The 7212-nt window shown below is 46.8% G+C and overlaps 1 protein-coding gene across 3 annotated transcripts in view; it reads left to right on the top strand.

Annotated features, from left to right (window-relative positions):
• Positions 1–886: 886 nt before the first annotated feature.
• Positions 887–7212, top strand: part of STAU2 (staufen double-stranded RNA binding protein 2) — a 301650-nt gene continuing 295324 nt past the window's right edge. The window contains exon 1 of one of the 3 annotated variants that reach the window (XM_081258158.1): positions 887–905. The gene's annotated coding sequence lies outside the window, so the exon portion shown is untranslated. Of the gene's footprint in view, positions 906–1455; positions 1570–7212 lie in introns of those variants that run through there. The other 2 variants (XM_081258157.1, XM_081258155.1) reach the window with 2 other exon arrangements.

Below are 7212 nucleotides of genomic sequence, written 5' to 3'. Positions count from 1 at the left end.
CACAGGAAAAAGTTTCAGGAGGAAAATGTAGCAGGTAGCTGATCTCTTTCCATGGGAGACTTAGCGCATGCCAGGTCCTACTTAAAGGGCTTTATACATACTATCACATTTAAATACATGTTATCACATGTTCTCTCCTGTTGAACAAAAGAATAAACTGACTCATTGGGTAAGTAACATGTCCATGGTCTCCTACTTAGTAAGTGGATAACCTGGCCTGGTTATCTAATTCGAACGCCCTTGCTTTTAACCACTGTGCTATACTGTCTTCCCAGCTGTTCAGAGGAGAACTATCGGTTTTACGTGATGACTGAAATCACAGGCCTGGTAGACATTTCTCAGGCGGGGAATCAATACCGGGAAGCAACCCTGGGAATGATAATGCAAATGGATAAATTTGTGAAAACACAGTAATAATTCTATTTCTACACTTTATTGCCACATTATTTATGATGCCATTTACTAAATGGAGTGTTGACTTTCACTGGGCTTAACTGGGTTGAAGTTATCCAGACATCAGTAACCCACATCAAAACCAGGACGACTCAAGAAGTAATTCGAGTTTTCTGGCACTCCTGCCTCAACAATCTAGAATCTAGGGCACTGTTCTAAGATGATCCTCCTTTTTGGTTCGAAGGGTTTCTTTTTTACGATTTTTTTGGCTGAGGAGGCTGTCTGGCCACGCTGCGGACCTTGGAGAGCAGGTGATTACTGATCACTCGTGTTTTCCGGGCGAGACAGTGGCGCTAACCCCCTCCCCTTCCCCCCCTTCCCCCTCCTCCTCCCAGGCTGGAAAGGTGCAGGATCCGCTAAACCGTGCTTCGCACAGTGGCGGCCGGAGCAGACGCGGGATGGTCGCGCGCCCCCAGCAGAGCAAAGCGGGGTAGCGAGAGAGCCTGGGGAAGGTACGGGCGGGGAATCGGGGTGCGGACACCACCTGGAAAGAGCAGAGAGTCAATTGGGCGGGGGAGGCATTTGCCGAGTGCAGGTGTGGAAGAGGCTGCCCCAGGCCCACCCTTTGCAGCCGAGGGGGCGGGGAGCCGGGCCGGAGACCCGGAGACTGCGGACGGGGCACGGTCCTTTGGCACTCGCTCGCCCGCCTTCCCAAGGCCCCGGGGGACGGCCCCTCGCCCCGGGGCCCGGCCTGCCGGCGCCAGCACCGCAGCGCCCGCGGCGGCCGCCGCTGCGGCGGCCGGCCGGCCGCCAGGGGGCGGGAGCGGCGCCGCGAACAATGGCCGCGCTCGACCGCGGGCCTGCGAAAGGAAGAAGGGAGGGAGGGCCGGCGCCGGCGCGCGGCGCGGCTCTGCGGGGCCCGGGGGCGCGCGCGCCGGGCAGGCTGGGGAGCGAGAGCGGCTGCGTCGGCGGGGGCGCGCGGCGCGGGCCCGGGAGGGCGCGGCGGGAGCGCAGGGGAGGCGGGCGGAGGCGGGGGGAGGAGGCGGGGGGCGGGGAGCCCGAGGGGTGGAAGCCGGCGGCGGCGGCGGCGGCGGCGGCGGCGGCGGCCGAGCGGGGTCAGTTCTCTGTAGTGTTTGCCAATGTTGGAGTCGTCTGCAAAGTGTCCCTGGCGAGAAGGTAAATACCCTTGTGCGGGGCATCCGGGAGGCCCCGACTTCCGCCCCGCTGGCGGGGGAGACAGAGGGCGCTGGGGAGCCCTGCGGGTCCGCGGCGCGCGGCGAACCCCATGAAGAGCGGCCCCTTCGCGGCCTCCCCTCCCCCGCGCCTTCCCTCCCTCCTCGGGCTCTCTTCGGGCGGGAGGGGGAGGGGAGGAGGATGGCGGGGGCTGGGGAGCCGGGGAGGAGACGATTGAATTGGGGGGGGGGCGTGTGTGGAGGGGGTGGGACGACACAGGTGTCCAGAGGGGAGGAGCCGGGAGGAAGGCGAGGATGCCGGCACAGACGGAGGGTGGAGGGCTGGGGGGGGCAGGGACCCGGGAGGTGGGGTCGTTGGGGCCGCGGTGGGAACGGCCGGAAGAGGGGACCGCGGGTGGAGCGACGGTGCCGGAGAGGGAGGGGGAGGGTCCCTGTGTGGGGGAGGGCAGGACTGGGGAGGGGAGGGGGTCAGAGGAGGGGAGATGGCGGGAGGCCCATCCCTGGAGGGTCTGCGGGCCATGGCCTGGGGGCGCAGGGGGAACGGCGGGGCGGGGGCGCGCCGGGGGCTGGTGGTGGTGGCTATTTCTGTATAATGGGCAAGTGATAAATACGTAACGCGCCGAAATGGGGAAGGTAGGTGGGGCAGAGGGGGCAAAATATATCCTATGACAGGCAAGTTCAGCCGTGGCTCTTACGAACTACTACGGTGAGGGCTCGGCTTAAATGGGTGGTTGGCAGTTAATGACCTTGCCGAGGTGAAGGCAGTTGGGCGAAGAGACAAAGATCAGTTACAGAATCCGCTGTGCGAGGGCAGAGCCTCCAGCCCCTCGCGGGGCGGGCCGGGGACTGTGGGGATTGTGTCGAGGCGGGCGTTCCGCGGAGGCAACTGAGGAGACGCTGAGCTGGGATTCTTCGGGGGGGGGGCGGGGATAATGGCCTTGGGTTCTGGAAGTCCCTGGAAATATGTGCAGAATTTTGCACTTGCGGAGAATTTTCTTCGGAAAGGGTCTTTGCTTGGCGTGACGCGTCCCGCCGCCCCTTTCCCAGAAGGTTTAGAACTACTTGGGTAGAGAAGGGGACCGTTCACTTAGGGAAATGTACTGAAGGATTTTAAATTGGGTGGTTCCTCCAGAATGGATAGAGACGATCTTTTAAAGGTGTTTCACTGTTAGCTGAAAACCTTTATTTTTAATGTTTGATTTCACAATTTTGGTGAACTTCTGAGCATTACTTCTCTTCTGATGCATCCTTGTGATTTAAGGGAGTATGATGAACATTTGAAATCGAAATTGTGATGGGCAGGCGGGTTAATAGTAACCTTGTAGGAGAAGAGATTGCAGCATTGTTCCTGGTGGCTATTTCTTCTCCGTCCTTGCTTTCTTAACATGATTCACACATACTGTTGTGAATTGAGTTGCAGAAGGAAAAAAAAATCTTTTTAATAAAGCCATCAAAACCCAGACATTCTGCATCTCGATTGTTTTGTAAAATGGCAAGTTTTTCATTTTTCAGTTTGCCTATATTTTACTGCAAAACAGAGATAACACATACCACTTGAATTGTAGATTTGCTGCCGTTTGCAGCAGGCCTGTATTAGATTTGTGAAACACTTAAACGCCGAACTATGTGATGTCTGTGTTTTTTTTTGTCCTGCTATGTTTTCAGCTCAAGGCACCATTGCCACGTTCCACTGCATGGCAGTGTAGTTGAAATTTATTCCTAAGTGATCATTAGTTGGTAGGATATAGTGCAGATTTCCTCACACATCACTAAATTTTTCCTTAAAAACCTGTGTTTTGTATTTGTAAAAATGTTGCTGTATAATCCAAGTATGTACTGTTAACTTCAGATAAACTGCCACGTAATTTTTTTTTAAAGATTTAATTTTATTTATTTTTTGGCTGCGTTGGGTCTTCGTTGCTGCGTGCTGGCTTTCTCTAGTTGTGGCGAGTGGGGGCTACTCTTTGTTGCGGAGCACGGGCTTCTCATTGCGGTGGCTTCTCATTGCGGAGCACGGGCTCTAGGCACACGGACTTCAGTAGTTGTGGCTCGCGGGCTCTAGAGCGCAGCCTCAGTTGTGGCACACGGGCTTAGTTGCTCTGCGGCATGTGGGATCTTCCCAGACCAGGGATGGAACCCACATCTCCTGGATTGTCAGGCAAATTCGTATCCAGTGCGCCACCAGGGAAGTCCCTGCCATGTAATTTTTAAGTTTTAGTTTTTTATTTGGAAGTAACTTCAAGTTTGCAGAAGAGTACCAAGAATAAGAATAATACAAAGAATACTCATGTAACCTTAACTCAGAGTCACCAATTTATCATTTGCTTTCTCTCTGTCACACACACACATAATATTTTTTTCCTGGATCATTTGAGGGTCAGTTATATACATCATGGTCTCTACTCCTACTTACTTCAGCATGGAAAACCATATAAATTTCACATTTTAGCTTACTTGGCTTGCCTGGAATGAAATTCTAGGAAGGAGTGGCTTGGTCTGATTTTCAACAAAGAGTAAGAATATCAAAAATATCAGAGGTGTTCATCACCATTATTAGTATATAAATAATATAGGAATTGAGGCTGAGTGGTTTTCCTGTGTTAGAATCAGGTACTGGAAGATAAAATTGGCCAGTGTGTTGGGATTTTTTCCTTGTAGTTAACCTTCTCTTTACTTCTATTACTCTGTTTTCTTTTCTTTTGTATACTTTGAGCACTGGATATCTGATCATTTATGTATGCGGATCATAATAAAGAAAGGGGGAAAGTCTAGATATTGCAAAATTGGGTTTTGTTAATATTAGACTGAATAGTTGGAGACAGGCATAGTATAATCAAATCATGTATAGATATATTTGTGCTTCTTCTGGATACTCAAGAAAATATTAGATGAGTGTCTAGAATCCATAGTAATTATAATTTATATTTGTGTATGATTGATTTTGAAGAAATCCCTGAAGTTCTTCTATATAGAATCCTTGCCATTATGTTGTTTTAGAGGTCAAGCCCTTTGTTAAGGAACATTTTTAAGGAGTCGAGCTTTTATTTATAGTTTAACATATAATGGAAAGAAGGGGACTTTGAACCAGACCAAACTGAGTTTTAATCCTAGCAATGTGACTGGGGAAGTAACCCAACTTCTAGAAAAATGGGGATAACACCTGCATCCCAAGGTGATGAGGATTAAATGAGCTAATATAAAAGTGGCAAAATATGGCACCTGGTATATATAAAATTGGTGTCTGGTAAATGTTAGTTTCCTTTTTTTCTTAGCTGGGTAGTATGTGGGGTTTTTCACTGGAATGGTTCATGGAGTGAGACTTCTATATACTTAGAATATTTCATAGGCTCTTAGGAGATAGTAAAATTTATACTAAATTGTTTTGATTTTCTTACATAAAAATAGTTTTTTGGGGTACCTACTTTTAAAAAGAAATGAAAATGAAAAGCTTTTTTTTAAACACTTTTTAAGGAGCCCATGATTTTTTTAGAGTAAGAAGCTTTGAGTTGGTATTTAGTGTTGTAGTAGTCTGGAGTGTAAGAATGGGGATAGTAAATGTTTTTGCTTTTCATATTGTCAGGTAAGACATTTAAGAGAGGATTGCCTGTCAGTCGTGGGATGGGTGCCAATATAAAATTTATAGATATGTTAATTTAATAATGCCATTTTATAAAACAGGATTTAATTGTTGAGGATTTTATAGATTTAATTTTGCACAGCTTTCAATTAATCAGATGAGCAAATTGTAATTCATAATAAAAGCAGTGAGTGATATCAGCAGTACATTTCAGATACCGGTTGGACCTTTAATTCTTCAAGAGTGGCAAGTCTTCTCCAGTTAGTAGTGCCTTCTCCATAAACTACCCTGCCTGTTTTCATTTAGTAGCTTGGAATCTGGAACTGCATGTTCGAATGTGCCTGACTGGATATCACTGTAGGGCATTTTTGGGACATGTGAATAGGTTTCTTTAAAAGTACACGGTTGTAATTGGAATGAATGGTAGCTGGAAACTTTGGACAGAAGAGGAAGAGGTGGATTTTATGAAACCGTGGGTAGTATAAAATGCTCTGCATTTTATTGATATGACTTGATATTTTATCAAATTCTTTTAAATATAGGACAGTAGACCTGGCATGTCTTTAAATAAGACATGAAATGTTAAAGAGATGTGCCACTGTGGGCATTCCAAATTGCCTGTGGTATAGTTATAATCTTTATATTGATATAGATCTAATACAACTTGCTTGTGGAAAAGAATATGTTCAGAATTTTTATCCAGTTACCTTACAGAGTGCTGTTACAGACATATTAGTTTCATGTTTTAACGTATACAGATTTTTATAACTGTGAAGGAAAGGCTTACGGAATATTTAAAATTGTATGGTCAGTTTTGAGTGAATACGTGCTTTCATTTGTGCTTTTTCAAAAAACTGCTTTTTGTATATCAGAAGATCAGAACTTTAAAAAATGTACCCCTGGGGCTTCCCTGGTGGCGCAGTGGTTGAGAGTCTGCCTGCCGATGCAGGGGACACGGGTTCATGCTCCGGTCCGGGAAGATCCCACATCCCGCGGAGCGGCTGGGCCCGTGAACCATGGCCGCTGAGCCTGCGCGTCCGGAGCCTGTGCCCCACAACGGGAGAGGCCACAGCAGTGAGAGCCCCGCGTACCGCAAAAAAAAAAAAAAATTGTACCCCTATATCTTATTGTGCCTACTTCTCAGGATCAGCCACTAGTATTACCAAAATCTAATATTGAAGAAACACATACAGGTCTATAGACAAGGATTTGTAATTTTTAGAGGCTTACATAAAATAAAAACAAAATGAGATTTCTCAAATTTGGTAAATTCTTACTAAATAATGTTAAATTCTGGAAAATAAGGGACATTAGATCACTGAGATGCTTTTAACGGTTTGTTCATGTTTTAATGTCCAAATGAATTGTTTTCAATTAAAAAAAAGAAAACTGGTTAGGTTTGTAGTTTTAGTTGTAGATAGTGTATTTTAATACCATTTGACTAATGCTACACTTTTTAATGATGTCATCTTTTGAATAGAATGTAAATGTTTAAGTTTCATAATTTACTCCTTTCAGATTCTAGCGTTACTCATTTGCTTATGTTGAACAGGGAATTGATTTTTTTTGGTCTACCTAAATATATTAATACCATAGAATTACAGAATTTGAGTTGAACGGAAGTATCTTATTTATTGTTACAAATTACCCCAGAAATTAAGAACTTAAAACAAATATTTATTATCTCAATTTCTGTGGCTTAGAAATCTGGGTGCAGCTTATCTGGGTGCCTGTGGTTCAGGGTCTCTTAGGAGGTTGCAGGTAAGCTGTCTTTGGGGCTGTATTCTCATCTGAAAGCTTGACTGGGGGAAGATCTGCTTCTGAGTCATTCATGTGACTCTTGGCAGGCCTCAGTTCCTTGGGGGGTACTGGACAGAAAGCCCCAGTTTCTGTTGGGCTGTTGGCCCAAGGTGTCCCTCAGTTCTTTGTCATGTAGGTCTGACCACAGGGCAGCTCACAGTATGACAGCCAGCTTCCCAAAGACCAAACAGGTGAGAGAACGAGAGCAGGTGACATCCAGGAGGGAAATGATGGTCTTTTTATAACCCA

Source organism: Mesoplodon bidens (genome assembly GCF_964165515.1).
Source record: "Mesoplodon bidens genome assembly, chromosome: 16".
In the NCBI taxonomy this organism is placed as follows: domain Eukaryota; kingdom Metazoa; phylum Chordata; class Mammalia; order Artiodactyla; family Ziphiidae; genus Mesoplodon; species Mesoplodon bidens.
Note: the sequence above shows the minus strand (reverse complement) of the source record. Positions and strands in the feature narration are given on the sequence as shown.